The following is a 27567-nucleotide window of genomic DNA, read 5'->3' as shown; positions in this document are numbered from 1 at the left end:
ACACACACAGGCACACACGGGGGGCACACACAGGGGGCACACACACTCACACACACCACACACATAGCAGGCACACACACACACGCACACACACACACACACACGCACGCACAAAAAGGGGCACACACAGTATTAAGGCACGTCCAGATTAGCCAATGTCACATACATCAAAAAGTATTCAATATTAAACATAGGAATTGCACATATTGTTTTGTCATAATAATTTAAGTATCCTTAAATGAAAATAAAGATCATGTGATCATCATGTGACCAATTAACATACTACATTATAAAAAGAGGATTTGTTCCAGCTTAGTTAGATCCTATCTTTTCCTGGAATCCTGATGTACATATCATATACTGATGAAATCCAGCTGCGCAAAAGCAGATTCATAGGTAATCATGGTCTACACAAACAACATGCTAAGATTTACCCCTGAGATCTCCTCCTAACTTTCTTGTTTGGCTGCACTCTGTCTTGCGCAGCAAGAAACAAGTTCTCTACTATCTAATAGTCTTAGTTAAGGCCTTTATAATAGCTACTAGGTAGCCTACAACAAATCAGCTCGATCAACTAGCTACGGTCAACTTCAGTAAGTTAAGTACAGTGTCATGTGACCGAAGCTCCACTCCCACTAGTAATTGCAGACGTTTCCCACCCACGCACGTGATAAACATTCCAATGCGATGACGCCTTGTGTATGAATCTCATTATAACAAATTTCCTTGTCATTTTAATATAATTATCACCTGGTTACAAACGTAACTTATCTTTTTATAGGTGGACGGAAACACTTAGCAAGTGATGTACGAATAAATTAACTTATCTACCACTTAGTGAACTTCCAGCACTGGGGGGAGACGTCCGTTTTGTCACCTCTCACCCTGTGCTGTAGCTACATTCCCTGGCTGGTTGATAGGAGCAGATTTGGGGAACATGACAAAGAAGTTCTGGACCCTATTGGGGACATCCAGCGTACTTAGAGTATAAAAGACTTAGAGTATAAAACTACAGTACATGACAACGTACATGACAACATAATGCCTGATTGTGTGCTAGTTATATGAAACTTACAGTGCAGGTACAATCCATTTTTGCTTTCCAGGAGGTGCGTGGACAATTCCCCAACCCACCGGGTTTTCTGTACAAAGACTTTCAGTGCGTAATTATAAAAAAAAGTTAACCCTTTAACCGCCACGGGCCACGATCGTGGCCCGCATTAAGTGATTTTTTTTTTCTGCGATACTTAGGAAGTAGCTCGAACTACGCACATCCTGTATAGAGGAAGAGCTGTAGAATCACGTGCAATTCAGTCTAGAATTTTCCAAGCCACGTTACTATGTTAAAATTTCATTAGCATCTTACCGCACGAGGTTGTTTACTTGTGCCGATGTGCTTGAACAGCTTGAGGACAGCAATGGCGATGTCTCCTCTAGTAATGACAGTGCCTATGAAGGAGAGGGGATAGTAGGATACCTCCCAAAGGCTACCAGCTTTATGCCAGACGCTGATGAACGACTGAGGACATGCATGACATGAACCTAGGCGCTATGGACCAGGACGGTGAAAGACCAGGGGAGGGGTCACTGTATAGTATAGCTAGAATATCCTAGAATATCAGTAGTGTAAGTATAGTATAGCTAAAATAGAATTAGCATAGTCTTTATATGACCTTGTAAATTTCATGATCGTTCACCGATATGTACGTATTTAAATTGATATATCTTAGCACTGTTACATGTGAAAATCAAGCTTAGTCAAGGCGGCTGATCCATAAAAAAAAAAAATTTTGGATTTTATCTCACCGCTGGCCGAGCATTTAAAATGATAAAAACGGGTGGGCGTAATAACTGTGGTTGCTATGGCAACGCACCATTTTATTCCTTGTTGTATGCGCATTCTATTTTATTGCTCTGGAAACCCGATAGAGACTTCACTTCACTTCACCCGACGGGTTAATAATGTTGCTTTTTGAGATCAAAGGAATAGCAGTGCCAATATATGGCATGTTGCAAGGGCCCTATTACTTTAAAGTTCATCGTCCACATCTGAGTTCGCCAGATCATCAACCCAATCTTCTGACGGTTGCTCAGCATCACTGTACACAAATTGTGTAAATGGATGAAAGGATCTTTGCTGAATGTAGCACTCCATGCACTCCCATATGTGAGCACTCCCATGGGCCCCCCCTTAACGCGGCTATAGGCCAATTTAGTAGAAATGAAAAACATGGCTAACTTTAGCCCTTCCTCTGTAAAAATTTGGCTCTCTACGAAGCTTTAAACGAAGAAACTCACCAAAAGTTCATTTTTTACAATGAAATTTACTGTCTACGTGAGGGGAAATTCCCTGGGGAATTTCCTTAATTATTTTTAACAAAAAAAGATTACAACTTGTACAGGCATCAGCCCAGTATTTACAATCATCAAGAGGAGCTCCACTTCTTAACAAACATAATTTAGCATCCACTCTAGATGTATGTATCCCGTGCCACTTGTCTCCTCCTACAGATAAGTAGTAAGTAAGTTAAGATAGACACAAAGACACAATATCAATGTCACTTACATTCTAGACTATTGTTTCTCAGGACCTGGGAGAACCATCCATATAAATTTCACAGGGCTCTCCAAGATGTGATCACTCATACTAAGCACAATGGCAGTGATACCAATAAAAGGAGGAAAGCTTCTTGTAAGGCTAATAATAAGTCAGATCAGACAGGCTTCCTTTAAACTTTATGAAGAACAGAGACACTTTTTGTAGGCTCTATTATAAGACTGATACATGACACAGAAAGTAAGTACAAGCTGATAACAAGACTTACCATTGGAGTCTTTGTCTTTTTTATTTCTTCGAAGATAGATGCCAATCTACATAGCAGAGTCCTAGAATGCCTAGCCTTCATCTAACCATAGATTAAAGAGTTAGAGGGATAGGAAACGGTTTGTATCTCGAGTAACCGCGCTACGCTGCGGTTTACAATATCTATTTCTACACTCAGTGCATAATAAACTACAGGTAACTGCTCACTGGTGTTAAGGATGGCTCAGCCACATGGTGCACAGGGCATCATATCTTTGTGATTGTGATATATTAATGGATGAAATTTAGTAGGAATGTAGTTTTGTACGAAATGTACACGCTTAAAATGTTTGGATAAAATGTTTGGAGGTCATGTGACCTTCAGCGATGTCGTTACAGTGTGATTAAGAAGATAAAAAAGGAGGATTAGAAACAAGTGTAGCCACACCCATCATTTACAGGTGCACAGAAACTGTCGCATTTTCTATTTAATGCCCTCTACTTGAATATGCGTATTTCAATTTTATGCGTATCATTTACAGGTGCACAGAAATCAGGAAAACTGTCGCATTTTCTATTTAATGCCCTCTACTTAAATATGCGTATTTCAATTTTCCGCTTCACCGAAAATGATAGACATCATGGGGCACCATAAAAATGGTAACTGAGTTGCACTTCACAAAAAATTCACAAAAAAAAAATTTGGGGGTGTGGCTGCACTTGTTTGTATTCCGGAAATTGTAAAGTTGTATATTTCACTGTAGCTCCACGTCACATGACTTTAAAAACACATTCAACATGTTCCTTCATTATCCTTCATTATAAGACTACATTATTGCAAAGTTTCATCAGTTTATATGTAACCATCCAAAAGATATAATCACATATAAAAGAAATCCGCAATAAATCCCAATAATTAATTGAGCCATCCTTAACAACACTGAGTGTGCTTAGTCCGTGCAACTCACTTATATTTCAAGGTCTATACCATAGAGCACGCTTACATGTTATATGTTCCAATAGCTCGCCTTGGGAACATATAACTTTATTGGAAAGTCTCGGTGTGGTCAGACATTAGCAAGTACTAAGTACTACACGTACTAGGCCTGATGTCTCAAGGAAACACAGCCTCGTAACGCGGATATTTTTCGAGGCTCCACTGCAGATTCAATGTAAAATCATCACCTATCCCTCTAACTTTATGCTTTGTGAGTATATGGAAGTGCCCGGAAATCAATAATTGAACTTCAATTAATTCATGACGTTTGAGCGTCATCTCAAGACGTTGCAATACTTCGTAGCGTTCCCTCGAACATATCTCCGGATAGAAAATAGCTAGGAGGGTATCAGCTTAGAGACTTTATCCGATTTATCCGATTCAACAATAAAAATAAACTCGGGTATACCTGTGTTAGGCCCTGTCACATATATTATTGTCCACAAATTTAAATTCTTCACCAGCACTTTCATGGCATTTCATGGCAGTCTGCGTTCAGGCCTCCACGTTCAGGCCTCTGCCATACATCGACTATAGTGATGGCCACACAGATGACTCTGGACTTGGGAATATAGGCCAAAATATTGTTATTTATAATGACGATACTATTATACTGAGTGAGCTAGGTTGTATGCACGTTCTAAGGGTACCGCTACCTGAATAGTCAACACACACTCTGGGTTTACAGCTAACAATCCAGGTAGAGTTCAACCATAACTGAGAGACGGATCAACACGCCAAGTTGGACTCACAGCTAATCCTTATTCGTCTCTACCAAATATTATGGTTGACAGGGACAACCTACTTTATTGCTTACTTCATTGTTCAACGTATACAACTACACATACTACGCATACAACTACGCATACTACGCATACAACTACCTAGTACCTATACATCTAAGAGAAAATATATCGCAGTCAGTAATTAAAACGTTTATAATACTGGCTTCCACATGCTTCCACAAAAAAACTTAGTACCTGGGACTCCCTTATTAAGCTTATTTAAGTCGGCTCTTTCTTCTAGAGGAAAAGAATATCACGTGATATTTGTGACGTACTACTAGATTATTTTTGCTCATTTTTTCCCAAGTTTGTAAGCCTCAGGAAAATTTATGCGATCAAATTTGCTTGGTTCAGTATGACACACACATCATTAAACCATCAAAAATAACCCAGTATGAAATCAGATAAAATGATTATAAGAACAATGTGTTCATATAGTGGGAAAATTCCAGAGCAGCTTAGTTAGGAGCTTTGTTAGACACTAGCCATACAGGAAAATGAAGCATAAATTATTCCATCACCTGTTGAAAGGAGAGCAGTGAGAAAACAAATACTTCATGTAAACAGTGTGTTCAACTAGTATACGGAGTAGAGGAAATCATTGCACGTCTGGCCATGGTTGGGAATGGGAAGCTGCAGCACACAGCAACAGCTTGACCAAAGTGCCGGCGTCAATAAGTATAAACCAATTGAATGCTGGAGCGTTTCGTGTTGGTTGGAACGGTATAAAAATGTTGGCTCTCTAAGCAAGTTGGTCCCCACCACAGTACGTCCGAGCTGTGTGGCATTCTACGAGGACGAATGGTGTCAACTGGCATAGAGTATACAAGTCACCAAGAGTTGTGCGTGTAAAGACGCTTTTTATAATTATGGTCACAAGATCGCTTATCTGATTTTCGCCAGGCACATCAGGAGGCTCCTGTCGAGTAGTACCGAGATGTTTGTCCTTAGGATAAGTAGAGATGGAAATAATGTATACTTATGTGTACATGTATCTTAACGGCTTATCCTACGGTGTGCACAATGATTTTGAGGACCCACTATAGACTGGCCACTGGGAATACGCAGACTGGGAGTGTGTAGTAGGGTCGGTTTAACAGTAAAATTTTTGCAAAATGGTGAAAGCAGCTAGATAATACGTTCCAGGCTTACTGTATAGAACCTGTATAGAACCCGGCACTAAAAGGGCAGCGATGTCATCAAGGTTGATAGAAGGAGGGACTCTCATGCACTCTTCATGAATGGAGAGACAGACACCTGGCAGTGGAAGTATTCAGCATCACTGCATATTGTCATTGTTAACCTATAATGATGACTGAGTAGTGAGGTGTATATACTAGAGGAATATGGATGGGGAGGGGAAAAATAGGGCCAGTATATTCTAGGCCATTAGATATATTTTCAGGCAATGTAAGTGATGCTATGACAGAATCTGCAGATGACCACCGGTGCCACATGGAGCTATCCACATGATTTTGTGTGTCTTAGAAAGTATAAACATAGTTAACTAGGTAGGGAACGGCTTCGGATAAAAAAGCAGTATCACTGTGTTATCAACGAAGGGGTACAAGGGTAGCTAGGAAACGGGGTACTGGTAACAGTAGCGAGCAGTTGCCAGGCTTCACTCTCAAGCTGTTTAGATAACTGTAAAGTGCATGGCCTCGGTTCTCGGAAATCCCACCCACCCACTCACCACCTTTTTTGTCCCATGAGTAGGAGTAATGTGTCTACTATATTTACCTCATGGGACCAGTGCTGGAGGTCGTATGTATGGGAAAGATCCTGCTAGAGCTGTCAGGCATCCTAAAATTAATGGAGGGGAAAAATAAGGCCAGTATATTCTAAGGCCATTAGATATATTTTCAGGCAATGGCAGCAGATGATTTATGCCTACCGGCACGCCCCCCACAATAGGAGAGCTATCCACATGGTTTTGTGTGTAGTATATCAGATCAGTGAAATAGTTAATGAGCTGATATCCGGAGTCCCGAGATTCTGGGGATTACAGTTGATACCAGGCCCTCTCTTCGAGGAAGAGCGGCCTGGGATCGAGGCGGATGCTTTGACCTGTTTTAGACGAATAGCAGCTGAAAGAAAAAGAAATTCTGAATCTATTGGAATTAGAAGGCGAGTGGTGCCGGTGGCAGAGCTAGCTAGAGATATGCCTGGACAGAGATGACCGAAGTTCCACCGGTTTCCTAGAGAGCCAGACACCAGTCCTAGAGGCAAGCCCAGCAACAGAGTTTGCTTCCTTGATGGAGATAGGTAAGTGATTAGCTAGAGCCTAGTAAACTTGCTCACAAATCTATGTAGGTAAACATCTCCTGGGGCAAGGGCTAAGTCTAGAGGAGAGGAGAGGACAAATACGTTCGAGGTAGTAGTAGGTCACACTCTACTCCTGGGCCTAGTAGATCTTCATCGAAACCCCGCCGATTGGCCAAGATGGAGCTACTTGAAAGTGAGCATTCTAATATTGAAGATATTGAAGATAGTGATACGTTGATTTCTTTTTACACTGGATTTGTTGAGTTTTTGGAACCGGTTGTCAATGAGCTTACATACTGGGGGTCTAAGTCATGGGAAGCATTTCGTGCTACAACATATGCCAATATATCCAGACCCCATCAGATTTGGCCATGCAGTCATCCACATGATGCACCATAACACCGAAGCACCATAACACCGTAAAGTTTTTGGTTGTTGTATGCTTGTACCCCAAATGGAGCTATTTGCTACATTTCACCAGTATACATCTCTGACGTTGAACTTACTCGGTTTGTGGATGCACTGAATTTGTGGATGCACTGAAGGATAAAGGATTCACTTTGAGAGCTCTATTAAATGTGGGCCTAAACTTCTTAAATGAGAAAAGTTTCCAACCCTAACCCTAACCCTAACCCATAAAATTTAATGAGGACATACAAATTAATTAACAGACACAAAACGGGCAAGCTAGTAAGTAATTAATTGAAACAGTCCCGCACATGAGCTTTAAACTAAGTAATCTACTTGCAGAGCTTGGTAGGGAATTCCAGAGTGGTGTTTTGGCAAAGGGGATAAGTACATGATGGTAATGCCGAGGGTTCAGTTTTGGATTGAGTGTGAACCTTGACGAGTGGACAATTGATTCCTGCGGCACAGAGTTACTTTCTGTTGAGACCGTCTTCATATATCGACCACAACCTATGCTAAGTGACTGATCAATATGCCAGGCTAACTATACCAGACGACTTACTATTGGGTCGGTTAACTTGCAGTAGCGTTGGATATCACAGAGATCGTTGCAGCTAGACACGCTAGACACGACACGAAAATAGGTGGGTGTTCGAATGAAACACATGCGTTATCCTCTCTGCTCTACAGTATAAAATCTAGCTCTGGTTTGGAATTAATTGTTGTTTAGACTAGATTTATTTTATTTTATTTTTTTCACATTTTGTGGCATATCTTTATCTTCTGAAGTAAAAGTGATATGATCTATTAGAGTGCAGGTACTGAAAGTTCAACTTTTGGCGCTTCCATTGGACCACCACCTGTTACATCATATGACATCATCACTATGAAATGGCTGTCTGAAGATGTGTACCTCCAAAAATATGTTAGGAATAGAAGTAGCTTATTTGTTTGAGTTAAGATCTGAAATTTGTTGTGTATGTACCTGAGTATATTGCTCATCTTTTGAGCTTCAACGGAGTTCTGAGAAATACTGCATTTTGTTGTTTTTTGGTGGCAAATATGTTACGAATACAACTTTGATTTTATGCTAGTTAAGGTCAGAAGGATGTACTACAATAGTGTAAAATTCATTTGCACTAACTTACAGGAGCTAAACAAGTATCTTCTTTGCTAGAGCGGCCCTTCTTGTCAACGACGTATGCAATGATATTCATTGATTTGTGATGTCACAAATCATCTTGTTGTTATTTGCTACATCCAAAGGTCGTCTACCTGCAAATACACAGTTGGTGCTGGGCATTCCGTGTCACAGGGGCGTGTCAATTGAGCTTACTACGTAGCCAAATCGCTTGACAAGATGGGCCGCTCTAGCAAAGAAGAGGCTAGCCTAACTCCTGTAAGTTAGTACAGATGAAAAGAAAGTACACTATTGCTGCTCAAAAATCAGACCTTAACTAATATAAAATCGAAAGTTGTATTCCTAACATATTTGCCACCAAAAAACAACAAAATGCAGTATTTCTCAGAACTTACTAGTAGCCCAGACTTCCGTTGAAGCTCAAAAGATGAGCAATATACTCAGGTACATGCACAACAAATTTCTAACATATTTTCGGAAGTACACATCTTCAGACAGCCATTTTATACTGATGATGTCATGTGATGTAACAGGTGGTGGTCCAATGGAAGCGCCAATAGTTGAACTTTCAGTCATATCACTTTTACTTTCGAAGATATGCCTGTACCAAAAAAAAATATCTACTTCTCTTTGGTTTACAGTTTGATGACAATATCAATAATATTGTGTTCTGTACTTGCTGCGGTATTTCTTTGAAAATAGGAATGCACCCTTATAATTATTTCTTGATAATAATTATAATTGCACAAACGTGGGTTCAAAGTTCAAAGTTTATATAATTCTTTAGGCTGTGTTTCATGAGCGAAATCTACAACAACGTACGGCATATGCACGAGATGTTCGGGATAAGCAACAAGTTTCGTGTAGTGAAACTATGTGTCCACCCCACAATTGGAGAGGATCTGGAGAGGATCTGAAAACCTGGCTAAAGCGTGGGTCGTGTAGTTTGCGAAAGGCTTCTGAATTACATGGAGTTCCGAAGACTACACTCTATGACCATGCAACATATTCAAGAAGAAGAAGAACTTTGCAACTTGGGTGTAAGACAGATCGGCTATCCAAGAACAAGTTATGAGTATTGTACAGCAGTACATTGATACGAAAAACATCAACAAAATGGCTGGTGGCAACGTTTTCGTCTAAATATCACATTCTGTGCCACTCTCCCTGGTCAGAGCTATGGCCATGGACAGATCTTCTCTGGATTGCTACTTTTCCCTTTTGGCTAAGCACATCTTTAATTGTGATGAGACCTTTAGCACCAAAGGCAGTAACTGAAAAAGGCGCCAAGAACCCATCATGTGTGACAAATTCCACAAAGGCTCAAATAACTATTTTATCTTGTGTCAATGCTGCGGGGGGGGGGGGACTGATCTTCGACCGGAAAAAACTAAATCCGCAACACTGAGGTACCCAACACTTACTATGGTTTGTTCAACAAAGGGTGGATTGATACAGCTCTCTTCCAAGACTGGTGTTATGCTCCTCTCTTAATGGATGGTCATTCCTCACACTACTCTCCAGAAATGATCCGTATAGCAGCTGCCACCCAACACAACACACAACGAATCTCACACAGCCACTTGACAAAGGCGTGTTTTCGGCATACGTCTGTCATGAGTTTATTACACAAAACCCAGGGCGAGTCATCAGCACTTTTCAACACTCTTCCACAAGGCATGGGATCTGTCAATGACAATCATCAATATCAAGGAATAACCGGCATATGCCACATTCAATAGTAGGGCTATCACATTGCCTGGCGAGGATAAATTTGAACGGTTTAACCCGGACTCGTTGGCTAAGCAAACAGGGCTCAAGTACATTCCAATTTGTCAGAGGCCAAGTCACCAAGATGCCGATGAGGGAGAACAATCATCCGCTACATTGTGATGGAAACGATTCTGATGACAGTTCTGCAGAGGAAAATCCATGTGCAAATGCACTTCAATGCTTACTTTGCCGCAGGAACCCTGTAAGATTCCGACAAAGCAGCATCCCAAGTCATCTGGGCGTGCGTTGACTCTAGAACAACAGTTAGCTGCAGATGATGCAAAGGCATTAAAGAGAGCGCAGTCAAATCAAAAGCAAGGAAAGGAAAAGCAGTCAACAGTAGAGCCAGCGCAAATGAGTGCTTGCAGTGGTAAGTGACCTCTCGATTTAAGTGACCTCTCGATTTTCTTATTATTACACTCGTGTGTAACCGGTTCAACTAAGGAAGAAAGGGACTCTGAATCTTCACTAGACGACCAAACTTCCGTTACCATCCTGCATAATTATGATAAAATTATTTTAATGCATGCATGTGCATGGTCATGATTAATGAATGACTCTGTTGCTGGTATACTTCTATATAGAAGCAACTCGTTGAAATGCAGCTGTGACAGCTAGGCTCATTAACATCAATTATAGTCCGCCTTACTTGTTCTTCATCATCCTCCCCACTGGAATGGTCACTAACGAATTCCCTTTCCTGATTGTCAAACACTCAGTGCCGTTCTAATACATGATGTATGATAACATTATGCTACTGATGGTGTAGATGAATTAAGGTACACTGAAGTATAACTCTGTCTTGGATCACTGACATATGGCTATAACTTGTATATACGGTAGGCAGGCTACGTTACTGCATGGTAATACGAGTCGATAATTTTTGTCGATACTTGAGAAAGATCTACCGAATATACGAAACCAATTATATCTTCAATGTCTTCCATGGAATCAGTATAAGATCCTACATCTGACATGGTTTCCTCTTCGTCATGGTCGTCATTCAATGTAGGTCTAGGATCAGCCTGACACTGTTCTATGCCTATAATAAGTAGATTTTGATACTAGCTGCTTACAGTGAGAGCTATCCCAAACTCTCCTTTTCTTTGGATGATTGGAGCGTCTTCAGGGTCCATTTAATAGGCAGCTAGCTACATAGACAATTAATTAAGACCCAGATTTATCAATGAATAACACGAGGTACACATCTTATAACTATACGTACAGCATGCAAAGAAACGGCTCCCGTCGATGACTGTTATTCCAGGAGTGGCCGGGTTGCTTATTATGCCTCGAGGCGTAGCCGCACGAGGGATATGGTAAAGCTGACTGTGTGTGTGTGTGTGTGTGTGTGTGTGTGTCTGTGTGTGTGTCTGTTCCAGCTGTAACTGCTCAACGGTTGCAATGCGACGAAAGCTAACAGCTTCTATAGGCTTCTAGCCAAGTTCTCTTGGATTTTGATTCGTGGATTAGCAAACTAAAGCTTCTTTCTCGAGTTATGGCTAGTTTGACTCACATTGAAGGCTGTTGCAGTCTCTTCAGAATCTTTCATAGCATCATCTGTCCGCACAAACTTTCTATTCATGAGTTGGCCTTGCACTAAAGCGCTAGCTTTTTGTTAGCTACAATACTCAGAAAATATCTGTTAAAACAGCTAGCTAGCAGTAGCCATTTGTGAAAATTGATCTCTTTGGACACACCCTTTAATTATTCCTGTGGATGTAATGCGCATGCGCGCTCATTCCCCATGTGTGAGAAATAATATCCAAGATCCAGATCCAGATCCTCCTGGCAGAATCATCTTTGTCTTGAAGGCCTGGTAAGCCACCATATAACAATATAGATAACAATATGCATGTACACAGGTCTTTTCTTCTTAGATATTATATACACTGAACTACACAGATCCTGGAAGAATCAATTTTCTTCTTTCTTGAGGTCCTGGTAAGCCACATAATACAGCAATAGATGCATGTAAATAAGTCTTTTCTTCTCAGTGACTTTATATAGATAAGCTAACTTTAATATTCATTATAGAAACTAATATAACACTCTAATACTTTTCAGCGAAAGCAAAAACATGGCGAGAGGCATTAGCACAGCGCCAGCTTGAACACTAGTTCATTCTCAGCGGTGAGATATACTTGCAGCAACGGCACCGTCGAGCCCCGCCCCCGTGAACTTCCGTCCTGCCTTCCGTTAATCTGAAAGAAACTGAATACAGTAAGTGTCCGCCTATTTTTGCTGATCAAATGTGCATGAAAATGATCACTTCAGTTGCAACTGCATTCTGTACTGCCATGTGCTTGATCTATTTTGCATGCAAAATTGAAGTTTTAGCTATTGAATGATGCACGAGTGATTGTTAGCAAGCGCTCAGGAGAGGAGCTACAGCCCACAGAAAACAAGCAGTAAATCCAACCTTCAGTGAACAAAACAAGAGTGGCAACTTGCAGTAATACTGTCTGTATAGCTACAGTATGCAGTAAGCTAAGGTATAGGCAGGATTTGTTGCAGAAAAATCACTCTTACTGGTTGGATTACTGTCTTACCTGCTGGGCTGTAGCTCCTCTCCTGAGCGCTTGCTAACAATCACTCTTGCAGCTAAACTTCAATTTTGCATGCAGTCTTGCATAAATAGATCAAGCACATGGCAGTACAGAATGCAGTTGCAACTAAAATGATCATTTTCATGCACAGTTGATAGTAAAAATGGGCGTGACAGAAGCACTTCCGTCCCCCAGACTGCTGGAAAAGCTAATAAATTCTAATTAAATTCCTTCTACGGTTGTGTGGAAAGGACTGAAAGTAAGAAGAAGCAGGTAAAGAAGGCGAGACTTGTGTTGTGCATCCCCCACACAGGTGAATTGATAATTAATTAAATACTTTACAGTACCACTAAAGTTGAGCCACTTATAGTGCCTATAGCTAATCCTAATCCTGCTTGTATCAATAATAATTTGTACATCAATGAATATGATTTGATGAAGCTGAAGAAAGGAAAGTTGAAGAAGAGTGTAGGAGGAATGACGAGAAGCGTAGGAGAGAGCGTAGGAAAAAAGAAGAGAGAGAAGAGGAGCGTAAGAAAGAAGAGGAGCGTAGGAGAGAGAAAGAAAGTAGGAGAGAAGACGAACTTAGGAAAGAGATTCTGAAGCGAGAGAGAGCTGAGGTAAAGTGCAAGTGCTGCATAGATATATAAAACCATGCATATAATTATAAATTGTTTAGTATCATGCATCATGCATATAATTTTGTGTGCAGTTGATGGATCACAGTTGATGGATCACAGTTCTCGAATTGTTGTAGGTACCTTACATTATTATTACAGGCACAAACTGTGAAGAGCTTCTGAAGTTGGAGGAAGGCGCATATTAAGACGGCGTGGGGGAACTGGGAGGACCAGGACCACCCCGAGCGATCCGAGCGATCAGGTGGAGGAGGATCCTAAGTACACGGTAAGAGTATAATGACTATAAGCATGTTAATTGTACATGCATGCAGTACAATGGCTTCTATTTGCTATTCCTTTTAAGCCATGCCATCTCTTCACTAAGGAGGAACAAAAAACGTCCTAGACTCATGGAAACAATAGACTCATGGAAACAAGTCTAGGAAACAAGTCTATAAAACCCACCCTGCTTCTATATGGTAAGTGTATACTCAGGAGTTTCTATAACAAACAATATATAGATGTATATATGTAATTATATACCAAAATTCCAATGCACGCGCACATCGTAATAGTGAGTCCATACGAGAGTTTTAAAACTGTAATAATTATACTACCTCGTAATTATACTACCTCGGAGGAGTTGAGTAGTTCCAAAATCAGTACAACATTGGTATACAGAGGAGGCTGGAACCACTTAACCTTAGCTAATTAAGGTCAGCTAATTAAGGTCACTAATTGGATTTTTCCCAAACTTCTCTTGCAGACTACTTCTTCCTTAGTTGTTGGTAGTCTCGCGAGCAGACGTGGGAGGGAGGGAACGTCTGGTAACTATTGCAGCAAGGTAACTATTGCAGCAATTCCATGGCACTGAGGAATGTAGTCACGTGCAAGATATTTGTTAATTAACCAAATTCACATATAGACAAATATTTTCATATGCAGCTAGCTAGCTCTTGCTTGGTCTGAGCTCCTTGTAACCAAGTTTCTTCGCAACCAGGTATAGTTCAACACTAAAATTAGCCTTTGCTAGAGTAATAATCCTTCTTTTCACGTTCATTTTATGCTATAATAGGAAAATATACGGGGTGTTACCCGCCCACTATGACGTGGACAAATCTGATTGGCACTGCCAACATTCTGGCAGTGGTCCACAGAATTGCTGCAATAGTTACCAGACGTTCCCTCCCTCCCACGTCTGCTCGCGAGACTAAGTTGTTGGTGTCTGCAAGCTTTTAAAGGTATTTTTCAGGGGGGGTCAAATTTTGTTTTCGCCAATTTTGCTCAGAAGCAGAGATATGCCCTTGTGATGGCCTCGAGACAGGGAGCGGCCTGGTCTTGGTCTCGAGCATACTATACTGAGTACTACAGAATTATACTAAGAAGAGACTATACAAGAAGAACCTGTGTACTGTGTAGAGGAGTTGGAGCTGAACAAGACTTGAACAAGACCTGCGGTGCCAATGCGTACCGGCATGGCTACTGCTAAAAATGATGAGCTATGCACACGCTGAAGGTACCAGCACATGCTACGCATTGAGCTCGTGGTATTTTCATTGTGCTGCCTCGAGGTACGCTTTTTGTACAGTATCGTCGAAAGGATCTCTAGTGCAGCTAGACAGTGAGATCATAGCCAGACTACTTCAAACTAGAAAATAAAGAGCGAGACAGACCAAGTTCCTGGACCTGGTAAATCTGTAGTAGGTTAGACCTGTGTGTAGGTGAAGAAAACATTTCCTGGGAAAAGACCTCATAGACCATGTCACATTGAGAACACTTCATACAATATTGTTTGTGTGAATGTTTGTAAACAATCGCTAATTAGTTGGGGGTGGCTAGGTAACGATGATGGTGTATCTTACACGAGTGATTTCAATGTGAATTTTTAAAGAAAAACATGCATTTATTCTGTATTTCTTGTTTTAATTAAAGTTAAAGCTGAGAAAGGGTTAATTCAAGCTAGTGTGCAGCAGTGCGTGTGGAGCTGGATAGCAAGTGTGAGGCGGTTCAAAGAATCACCGGTGCCACTGTGACATCCAATTGTTCTAGCTACCCGCAATGGGTGCTTACCTGCGTCGGCCGATGTTGGTGGTAGAGTGGGGGTGGATAGTCCCTACTGGCTGAGTGGTGTAGATGACTCTGAATGAATACTAGCTCGTCATCATGTTGTTTAAGGTAATACTTTACGTAACTGAACAAGCTGGATTGAAGTAAGGAACATTTAACTGTTGCCGTCAAATTGAAGCATCTCAGGTATAAGGGTGCCTGTGAGGAATTCTAAAAATCGATCACCATTTACTTAGCTGATACCAATAAAGCTTGCTGAAAGTACTTACTGCTCTTATAAATTGACGCAAAAAATAGTCTATATACTTGCGGTCCCACTTTGCATCTTCATAATCATGGCATTCTTACACAAAACAATAGCAATAGAGTTGATAATCATACAATAAATTATAAGTATAGCAGACTTCTTTGAACCTGCAAGAGCTGACAGAATTAAACTCATGAATATTCATGAGTGATCATAATACACAATACCCTAACCTTAACCCTTTCCCGGCTTTAAGTATACCATACAAGTGAAGTCTAGATTGCAGATTATAATAAAGTACAGTAACTTACTTTATTTTTCACTTTCTACCATGCTATGACTGAGTATGCATGGGCAGGATTTGATGGTTGTTGCTCTTTGGTTTGGTTGTGGTTGAGATGGTGTGGAGTAGTACTAGGCTGGTGGGATGTGATGAGCATCGTAAAGCGCGAAATTTTCGAAGGGCTTAATTTTCGCGGATTTCGTGGGTTAGAATTGAAAATTAAGTCTACGAAAATTGTTCTTTAATTAGAATTACCTGCTATCTCATGCAAGGCGTGGCTTCCGGTAAGCAGTCATTCCGCGAACATTGTGCAACGAAATGGCGGCTAATCCACGAAATATAAGTGCCTCGAAAATTGCTACACGAAAATTGCTACACCTTAAAATATGGCAGTTGGCTCGTTCTGCCCTTTCCAAATGATTAATGATGTATCCCTTTTTATCCTATTTTTTATTGTGATTATTGTGAGTTGTTATTGTGAGTGATTCACTTGGGGCCATGTTTGAATAATTATTTACATTTTAAAATATAGGAGTCATTCTAATTCTAACCTTGAAGGAGGCTTAACTATAACATTAAAGCTGTGTTGTTTGGGCCTGGTTATATTGTAGCTGGTTCTTCTATGTGGCAAGCACAAGATAATCATTACCTCTAATTTTGGTTCTTTAAGAATTAGCTTCAGGCATTAGTCAAAATAAATAGATAGTGTGTGTGTGTGTGTGTGACTCCCCACGGGGGCGGAGGGCGACCACCGAGGTGGGTTCCCCACCCCTGTGGGGGACCCACCTTTTGTGAGTAATTGTAGTAACATAGTTCATCCACTGTGTGACGTGTGTGTGTTCAGGATCGACTTAGTCTATAATATTGTGTTGTTGTTATTGTTTTTTTCTTGTCCGTTTGGGAGACAATGTTGTTTGGTGAGGGGCTATATAAGCAGCTATTATATGAGCGGATTTAGCTATGTGTACATGCTATACTTGAAATTTTCGGTGTTGGTTTGTTTTCCTCAACAGTTTATTATGGTTGAGAGTTTCGTAAAGTGTATATTATTTGGTGTAGATAAAATTTATTGGAATAACATTGAGAGACATTACATTGACTAACGTTCAGTCCTTTCGGTATCAATGTTTGTAGTTTCTAGGCGTTTCAGCTCATCTATATTGGGAGCTGTATCGTTGTACCGGTCTAACTTGTGATCGGGGAAGTTGTAATGGATGGCTATGTAAATATTTTTGTTGGTTTTTATACGTCGATTTATTCTTTGGTTGATCTGGTTTGTTGTTTTTTGCATTTTCTGCACGTGATCATTTTCTGCACGTGATTAAGTATATGATATTGGAGGATGTCTGAGAGCGTATTGTGTGCGTACTTTTAAAGTAGCTATCTATCGCAGTTTAGATGAGTACATGTGAGTACATGTGGCACATCGGGGGTGCCGGTGGTGTTTCTTTCTGTGTCAACAATAACTGGCATTTTTCCCGCGGTTTGGGTGTTCTGTTTCATTTTCTGATTCTCCTAGAGTGAGTATGAGATCAACAAACTGGTCTGCTCGACTCGAGTAATAGTTTTGTGTCCTTGGGCAATGAATCTCGGTTTAGGAGCAAACTTTTGTACTCGGTTGTAGTGTAGTAGCACTGTAGCTTTTAGAGCATCATACTGTGGAATTGGTTGGGTGTGTCCCTGTTTTGGGAGGAGGGTTTTGGGAGGAGGAATTGCTGGCGGTCTTGATAGTTAATTGTTTTGTCTATTAATCGAGGAGGAGTTGTTGACGGATCATGGAGTAATAGTTATCCGATGTGCTGTTGGTACGTGCATAGCGGATGCATTTTATACCTTTATACACTGACTGGGGATGATTAGATTTGAAATGCAAATATTGGTATAAGTTTTTTTCTTTTTGATAGGTTTTCGTGTCTAATAAAATTATCGTAGTGTACTCAAACATGATGCCTTTGTATATAGTGAGATCCAAGAAATTTATTGTTGAGGTTGACGTTTCTGATGTGAATTTCAGAGATTGATGGAAATTTTTAAGCGCTTCTCTAAGTCTGTGGAGCTGTGTGGCCATATTATGAAGATATCGTCGATGTATCTTTTTAGTAGTGATGGCTGAAGTGGTTGAGTGTCGAGAAATTTGCGGATTGTTACTGAGAGGAAGATGTTGGCAATGGTGGGGGAGAACCCATGGCGGGGGAGAACCCATGGCTTAATTTGTTGAAAATATAAGGTTGCGAGTTCGAAGTAGTTGAAATTTACGTTCGTGTGTAATAACTGGATGACAAGATTTGGGTCCGTTATTAGTAGTCTGTTCATTTCCTGCTGCCTGAGGGATGGATGGGTATAGGCTTTGAACATCTATGGATACTATATATCTGGTACTTGGAGATCGGTACTTGGAGATCGATACATTTGGCGATTGGTTGGAGCACGTGGTGGGCAGATGGAGAGAGAATAGAGTTGGAGTGGGACACTATAGGAGGGGAGGCAGATGGACAAACATTTTATGTATTTTGGGGATGCCATAGAATTTGGGTGGTTGTGTGTGTGTTTGGGATTTGGGATTCGGTACTAGAAAGTTCTGTAGGTTTTTGTGCAAACCTTTTATTCGAGTTGAGAAGGTGTGTTGTAATTTTCTTTCTATGTCAATTGTTGGGAAAGTATTGTATGTGGTTCTGTCCGATAGTTGAAGAGAGCATAACTGAAGGTAGTCATCTGTGTTGAGGACGACGATTCCTAAGTTCTTGTCTGCTGGCTACTGGCTTTAATGTTACTTCTTTTCTAGCTTGTTTAGAAACGATCTTTCGGTTCTTGAGAGGTTGCTGTGGGTGTTTGGTTTGCTCGTTCTTGTATGTACGATTCGAGCTTGGAGTGTCCTGAGAAGACTTGGGTGAATGTGACTGTTTTGTTTGTTGGGAGAAAGTGCAGTTCTGTGTTGCTTGGTTTGGTTGCGTGGGTGTTTTTTGTGTGTCGTATATGGATCGTAGTGATCGTGAGAAATCGTTAAATTGTCGAAGGAGTTCAATTTGTTATTGAAGAGGGAGCGAAAGATAGTCCTTTCTGTAGTAGAGTGATGTCTTGTGGGTGGATAGTATGAGAGCTTAGGTTGTGTATACTTATGTCGGTGTCGTGGGAGTTGCTATAAAAAATGTTTTGGGCGTTTTTTGCACGGTGGTTGTGGCTGTGGTTGTTTCCTTTTGGGGTGTTTGTTCGAGTGGGTGTTGGGGTGATCGTCATTTAGTTTTTTTGAAAGTTCTGGTAGACAGTGGTGTTCGCCTTCGTCCATGAAGTGATGAGCTGTGAGTGTAGGCTGGCGAGAGTTTCGTGTGGGAGGTCAAAGGACAGAAGTTTTTGGTAGATTGAAGGATGTTGGACACTTTTTCTCCTTAGTGACGAACGACTTTGTTCAAATGTTCGAGAAAAAGTTTCTTGTAATCGGTGAGGAATTGTTCGTTTAATCGGGATTCGCTCAATATTGTGGGGAGAGATGGTGTGGGGAGGGATTGATGTATCTGTAATGTGTTTTGTTTTGTTGTTGGAGGGTTCGTTCTTGACTTTTTAGTTGGGACAGTTAGAGTTGCATTTGCTGTTGAATGAATACGTTGGCTCTGTTGCTGGCCGTTTCGATTTCCATGTCTGGGCAGTCCACTGCACAACTTCCTGTAAAATTAATTACAATGGGCAGAGTTCATAGCCAAAGAAGGCTTTCGCTGCCCATGTTTGCTGATGCCACAGATTAGACTGAGAAGTAATGGTAAGCTAGTATTATATAATGTATAACTGAAGTCAAAACAAGAACAAGAAACCAGGCCAACAACAACTTTGGTTGGCCCTGGTAGCACTTTGAAAGTTGATACATCGCTGAAATTTGTTTTATGTGTTGTCTAGTATCTTAAGTACAGACTGTATAAGTCATAATCTGTATAAGTCATAATCCCAGGGGGAAATGGCCCCAATGTGAATGACATGTAGTATTCATATCATTGTCTGGTCCAAACACTTCGTTCATGATTTCGTTTGTTTCCTCACAGTCTGTCTCAACATAGTCATCTTCAGAATTAGAATGGCACTGCTCTGATAATACAAGATCGTGTACATCATCCTCTTCAAGTAGGTGATTACTCTGTGTATTCATACAGTTTACACACTTACAGCCAGGCCCACACCTTCTTTCCTGTTTGAAACATTTGCATCGTTTGTTTGTGCAACCAGCAGTCTTGCACTTGCACCCGGATAATACTCTTTCCTTTGACTTTGTCAGGTTTTCTGGAGAATCCCATTGAATCCCCAGTTCTCCATTTTCTCGCTTCCATCCATGTGTAGTGAGAGCTGAAATAGGAATTAACAAGGTGAGCACATGCCAGGGTATAATGTGTGTACCTGGAAGGTCCATGTCATTTTGTGTTGCACTGAAGTACCCATAAGCATCTCTTGCTTCGGTAGATGGTAAATTATGGCTTTCTGTATCTGGCCTTAGCCAGATAGTCTCATGGTGTTTAAGTGGGTTAACAATACCAATTGATTGGGATATGCACAACCCACTAGACGTAAGGGTCTCAAGAATTCCCATGCTTCCAATGGGTTGTCCGCAATGATGCATACTGATAAATGATGCATACTGGAAAAAAGTTGTCAGAAAAGTAATTTTTCCCACGCCAGTACTAACATAAATAGATTGGATAACTGTGTAAATCCACTTAGGTCAGTCAGGGTCTTTCGAAAGGGCCTCAGCGAATGCCTTAAGATCTTCCACCTTTTTTGTAACTTATGTGGTTAGTTGGGATTAGGCTGTCAGACCTATGTGGTAAACGTCTCTTGAATCTCTTGAAAATACCAATTGTACACAGTGTAACCATACTCTTAAATCCCCCTCATCTGCGTCTGTCCTTTCGAGTTTGATGTAGTGTATGCATCAACGCCAATGTTACAAAATACTGCTTGCTCTGCTGAGAGAATACTAGGCACAACGTTTAAAATTTTTGTTGCTAAATGTTGTGTTAGGTCTTTTTTACATCTTCTGCATCTTCTGCATGCGAGAAATGATCTCCAGTTTGTAGGCACATCCAGTTTGTAGGCACAGTTGTACTATTGTCAATATGGCCACATAATTATATGATCAACTTTTGTAGTTTGTACACTCTCGTGTCTTCGCTTTTGTTCTAGTTCTTTTGGTGTCTCTTTCATCGAACCGGGTGTACTACGTGGACTTTGAAGTATTACGTAATCATTCATGTTGCTCACTGTAGGTAGTGGTGTTTTGTGGGAAACCTTTACCGTCTACAAGTGCTGGGGTTCTGCTATCCAAGCAAGTTGCCGTTCTTGGTCAATCAGCTTTACTTTCTTTTTTTGTGTCGCTGTTATAGTAAAAGTACTCAGTCGTTTCTTGCGTTTTATAACTGATGTACTTGGCATGTGAAGGTACTTAGTAGATACAAATGATTCGTATGCTTCCTGACCAATATTCCTGAAGTTTAGAAGGTCATGAGATTGTTCCAGACTGGCTTACAAAAAATTCCATAAATCTTCGTGGATGGCCATACCATTCTTAGTAATGGTGTCAATCATCTCTACTTGTTGTTATGTGACCATGAGCGGTTTCTCCTGCTCTGGGAATAACTCTTTTTGCGAGATAGTTAGACAGAAATTCCATTTATTGTGGAGTTGGTCGTATAAAACTGCCAGTTTTGCGTCTTTATTGATTTTCATCTCATGGCATTCGTCTAAAGCATGGACTTAAACGGGCACCTGATCTCAGATACTGTAATACAGAATCTGGCAGTCTCAATAAGTCCTGTAAATGCTGTGGGATTACTTCTTGATATGTTGGGTGATCGAATGCAGTCAAAACTGCTGATAAAAGTTTTATGCTTCCAACTCTTAGCTCCCAATTCCTATATCTTTGAGCTATAAAAAGGGCAAAACAATCGACGGTGATGAACTGATACCAGAATTTAACAGTGTCATGCTTTGTGGATAGTCTTTCCATGAATGTTGTGAACTCTTCATACTTCAGCAATTTCATTGCGGTGCTATTTAGAAGTTTTGTAGCCGTGTCCCTAAACACTTCTAGGTCTGCAATACCTGAGCAGACCTGACGTGTGTAAGCTAATTGAGTAATCATTGTCATAATCTCATGTGTATAGTCTGTAGTTATGCCTCGAGGCGTAGCCGCACGAGGGATACGGTAAAGCTGACTGTGTGTGTGTGTGTCTGTGTTGGCTTCTAGCCACGTTCTCTTGGATTTTGATTCGTGGATTAGCAAACTAAAGGTTCTTTCTCGAGTTATGGCTAGTTTGACTCACATTGAAGGCTGTTGCAGTCTCTTCAGAATCTTTCATAGCATCATCTGTCCGCACATACTTTCTATTCAACATATGAGTTAGCCTTGCACTAAAGCGCTAGCTTTTTGTTAGCTACAAGACTCAGAAAATATCTGTTAAAACAGCTAGCTAGCAGTAGCCATTGATCTGTTTGGACACACCCTTTATTATTCCTGTGGATGTAATGCGCATGCGCGCTCATTCCCCACGTGTGAGAAACCAAGATCCAGATCCAGATCCTCCTGGCAGAATCATCTTTGTCTTGAGGGCCTGGTAAGCCACAAAACACTACCATATAACAATATAGATAACAATATGCATGTACACAGGTCTGATATTATATACACTGAACTACAGATCCTGGAAGAATCAATTTTCTTCTTTCTTGAGGTCCTGGTAAGCCACATAATACAATAAATAACAACAATAGATGCATATAAATAAGTCTTTTCTTCTCAGTGACTTTATATAGGTAAGCTAACTTTAATATAAAATTCATTATAGAAACTAATATAACACTGTAACATTGTGACAATGTATTATACTATTGAACTACTATTAGTTAATATACGGCATGATGTAATGAGTGTTCTGGGCATGTCACGTATGATTGAAAGTGATAGAAAGAGTTGAGTTTGTTACAGTGGAGGTCCTGCCGAGACCCAAGAGCATCGTGGACGGATCGGCGTGCTGATTGTCAAGAACAGACCAGAGAGTAGCTGAGGTATATCCTTGGTATTCTCAAACGTTTTCAGCAAGGAGAACAGAATTTAGAGACCACGTGGTCATGTCCGGAAGAGAGACACGGCTACCTCTTAACTCAAAGAGACTGACGGGGAGAGCTACCAAAAGGATTGCTACAGAGTTGGGGCTCCCCACCACAGCTTCCACTGCCGAGGTGCTACAGATGATAGACGCAAAACTGTCTGATGGGGGTAGAGAGCCTTCGAACGTACAAGTACTGATGGACGGAGACACAGCTGGATCTCCTATGGCTCTGATGGACGAAACGGGAATCTTTTTAGAGATTCCAGAAGAAGAAGAAACTCCTGCGATGGACCAGGAAGCGGCAGAGGACCCTGAGAACGTAACCGAGTCTGAAGGGGAACTGGAAAAGGAACTAACAGCAGTACAACAGGAGGTTGAAGCCCTCCAGGAGGAGTTGACTGCAGCAAAAGAAAGAGTACATTCCCTCGAGGGGGAGGTAAGTAGTTACCAGGCAAAGCTTGGTGATGAAAAGATCAGATATAAGCAATTGTGGAAAATTAATTGTGATAGTGCTATGCAATATGATGTGTTTTTGTGTGAAAAAGATGATGAAATATGTGAATTAAAACAACGCTTGGCCGAAATGACTTCCACACGGGAAGCAGGGTACCCTGCGCATCGCCCACGAGCGAGGGCCAGTAGGTCAGACAGCATTGAATCGCACACCAGCTCGCCTATGAGATCGAGAATTGTGGACCCTAGAACAAAGACCGTACTCCCGAGAAAGGGGAAAGCCCCTCCAGTCGAGACATTCCAGGGGGATAGTAGGGGCGTCAAATTCGAAGACTGGTTGCCATCGTTTGAGAGGGCGGCAGACTGGAACGGATGGTCAGACCAAGATCGGCTATTGCAACTGGCAGGCCACCTACGTGGGCGGGCTCTACAAGAATGGGGCCTGTTACAAGCAATCGAGAAGCAGACCATGGATGCAGCGGTGGAGAATCTCCAGAGCCGGTTAGACCCTGGAAGCAGAATGCTGGGAGCACTGGAATTTAAACACATGTCCCAGATGCCCAGAGAGGGCGTGGGTGAGTTCATTACCCGTCTAGAAAAGGCATTCAGAGAGGCCTATGGTCGGGAACCACTCTCTAAAGAGACCAGAGATGCCCTTCTGTATGCCCAACTACAAGACAGTTTGAGGTATGAGTTAGTTCAGGCCCCAGCCGTCTCAGGAGCCCTGGCCTATGAGCAACTATGCATTGCAGCAAAAGGGGAAGAGAGACGTCTGATGGCCTTGAAGAAGAGGCAAGAGCTAGAGAGTGGCAGGAGTCCACCCGCGTATAAACCGACATTTCAGTCTAATAGATATACAAGAGAGAGCTCAGGTACAGATAATTCAGGCCGGAAAGTGTGCTACGTGTGTAGGCAGCCTGGGCACTTTAGTCGGGATTGCCGTCAGAGGAAGACAGAGAGCTCCGGAGGTCATAAGTGGAAAAACCCCGAAACCAGACAAGTACAGACCCAGCCTGAGGTGTCAGTTGCAGAGAATCCAATAGACTACTTAGTGTCCTCAGATGACGATGACCAGTCTAGTGTGCAGACAGTGAGAGTACGAGATACAGGGAGCAAAGTGATGTATGCTAATGTTGATCTACATGGTGTACCAGTGAAAGGAGTCATAGACAGTGGAGCCGACATTACTATTCTGGGCGGGGATCTGTTTAAAACAGTGGCCACAGTAGCCAAACTGAAAAAGAAGAGCTTTCGGAAAGCCGACAAAACACCTCGCACCTATGACCAACGACCATTCGTGCTTCATGGCTGCATGGACCTAGACATTTCATTCGAGGACAAGACAATGTCCACTCCAGTGTATATCAAGATGGACTCATCCACACCACTGCTGCTGTCAGAGGGGGTCTGCCGGCAATTGGGAATCATTCGTTATCACCCGTCTATCGTACCCCCAACAGAATCGGCTGACGTACCTATGGTTAAGGTGTCGCTAGTGCGGTCAGCAAAGCTGCTACCTCAACAGACGACACCTGTCACCGTACAGTTCCCCACAAATAAGCCAGACGCCCTCATACTGATAGAGGCAGACTTGGCTTTGATTGCGCAAGGAGTGCATCTGGAGCAAGGTCTCGTGCAACCTGGATTAGAAGACACCACCGTGCTCCTGACCAACAGAACAGGGTTCACCGTAGAGCTCTTTGCGGACCACGAACTGGGCACGGCCAACGAAGTGGACCTCATCTCCCCTGTGCAGATTAATGACCAAGGACAGCTTGATCCAGGTCCCCGAGCTCATGTTGTGCAGTCGATGCCGTCTGATCAGGTCCTTGAGAGGAAGCAGAAGCTAATGACATATGTCGACACTGGTCTGCAACTGCCCCCTAATGATAAAGCACCGTTCTGCAAATTCCTAGAAGACTACCACACGGCCTTCTGCCTCGAAGAAGGTGAACGGGGAGAAACGGAGATGGTGAAGATGCAGATTGACACAGGCGATGCTCAACCCCGGAGACAAGCACCAAGAAGAATGCCGTTCGTAGTCAGAAATGAAGTGGAAAGACAAGTGAATAAGATGACGAAAGCGGGAGTCATCAAGAAGTCACACAGCCCGTGGGCAAGCCCAGTAATCCTTGTGAGGAAACGTAATGGTGACTATCGATTCTGTGTCGACTACAGGAAGCTCAACGAAGTGACAGCGAAAGACACATTTCCCCTTCCTCGAATTGACGACCTGTTGGATCAGCTGGCAGACTCGAGATACTTCTCCACACTAGATTTGGCTGCAGGCTATTGGCAGATACAAGTCGAACATAACTCTCAACCTAAGACTGCCTTTGTAACGCATCGTGGGTTGTTCGAATTTTGTGTCATGCCTTTTGGACTGACCAACGCACCAGCTGTCTTCCAGAGACTAGTTCAAGAGGTCTTGGACGGATTGAACCAGGAAGGCGAGCCCGACTTCGTGTCTGCATACATCGATGACATCCTGATTTTCTCACGAACGCTCAAGGAACATCAACAGCACTTGAAGAAAGTAATGGACCGAGTATTAGCGGCTGGATTGAAACTGAATCCGGCTAAATGCAAATTCATACGACAAGAGGTGGAATATTTGGGACATATGATTACTCCACAGGGACTGAAGACGTCCGAAAGACACCTTAAAGCCGTAAAGGAGTTTCCAGTTCCAACCTGCGTCTCTGGTGTTCGACAATTCCTAGGACTGACATCCTATTATAGACGCTTTGTCAACTCCTTCGCAACAATAGCAAGTCCTCTGCATGCCCTCACCAAAAAGAATGCGAGATTTAGTTGGGACCCTGAATGCCAGACAGCATTCAACACCCTGAAACAGAATTTGCTAAAAGCCCCAGTTTTGGCTTACCCAACATTCATCAAGGACTTCATTTTGGAAACGGATGCAAGTGTGGCCGGTTTGGGAGCTGTTCTGTCTCAAGTACAAGAAGATGGGTTACCCCACCCAGTGGCATATGCCAGTCGAGCCACCTCTCAAGCTGAGAGAAACTATGGCATCACAGACTTGGAAACACTGGCAGTTGTCTGGTCCCTAGCCCATTTCAAAACTTACCTTTATGGCCAACAAGTGAAGATTTTCACAGACCACACAGCTGTCAAGGCAGTTCTACAGAACCCAGCAGCGAGTGCAAAGCATGCTCGTTGGTGGTCGAAGATATACGAGAGTGGAATTGGCCGGGTGGAGATTTTATACCGTAGAGGAAGAGATAACCAGAACGCGGACGCTCTCTCGCGTTGTCCTCAAGACCAAGCACCCGACGAAGAAGTTGATATCGGCGTATCAGTGTTCCACCTTGTGGGAGACGACTCGATCAGAACACTACTGAAGCATTGCCCTAGTGAAATGGACTCCAGCGTAGGGAATGTTACATCTCTATTAGCAGAAGAGACGGAAATGCAAGTGTCGCTCACTGGGTCTCTCAAAGAAGAACAGGCGAAGGACCCGGAGTGTAAGCAAATATTGGCATTCCTCCAACACAAAGAACTACCGGAGAATGAGCCTCAAGCTAATTACCTGACTAGGATGGTGGACCGCTTTGCAATTATCGAGGGAGTCCTGTACTATATCGACCCCAAGAAGAACCACAGTAGGAGGGCAGTGATTCCGAAGAGTCACCGACAAGAGCTGATAAGGCAGTTCCACAGTGGTCCATTTGCAGGACACTTCTCAGGACAGAGAACTTATGGTGCCCTCTGCCCAAAGTTTTGGTGGGACGGAATGTATCAAGATGTCCAACAGTTTTGCAAGAACTGCCCACCGTGCACGACGGTGTCTGGCGGACCAAGAGTAGGGAGACCACCGCTGCAACCCATCCCAGTGCGAAGACCTTTCCAGCTGGTGGGTGTTGATATCATGGACCTCCCAAAGACGGATTTAGGCAACAAACACGTCTTGGTGTTCCAAGACTTCCTGTCGAAGTGGCCTATGGTTTTTCCCATGCCTGATCAGAAGACCAGAAGAATTGTAGACATACTGGTGAAAGAGATTGTCCCGGTCTTTGGGGTGCCGGAGGGCCTTCTCTCGGATCGAGGCACTAACTTGCTATCCTTCC

The 27567-nt window shown here is 42.2% G+C and overlaps 1 protein-coding gene and 1 long non-coding RNA gene across 2 annotated transcripts in view; one reads left to right on the top strand and one right to left on the bottom strand.

Annotated features, from left to right (window-relative positions):
* LOC135346659 (F-actin-capping protein subunit alpha-1-like) overlaps window positions 1–27567 on the bottom strand; it is a 149716-nt gene that overhangs the window by 93807 nt on the left and 28342 nt on the right. The window lies entirely within an intron of this gene.
* Window positions 12535–20160, top strand: LOC135346671 (uncharacterized). The gene is made up of 4 exons (XR_010398091.1): window positions 12535–13341; window positions 13501–13627; window positions 13727–13820; window positions 19967–20160. It is a non-coding gene; the product is annotated as an uncharacterized LOC135346671 (long non-coding RNA).

This window comes from Halichondria panicea, chromosome 13 (assembly GCF_963675165.1).
Source record: "Halichondria panicea chromosome 13, odHalPani1.1, whole genome shotgun sequence".
NCBI lineage: Eukaryota > Metazoa > Porifera > Demospongiae > Suberitida > Halichondriidae > Halichondria > Halichondria panicea.
The sequence above is the reverse complement of the archived record's forward strand: the minus strand, read 5'-3'. Positions and strand labels throughout refer to the sequence as shown.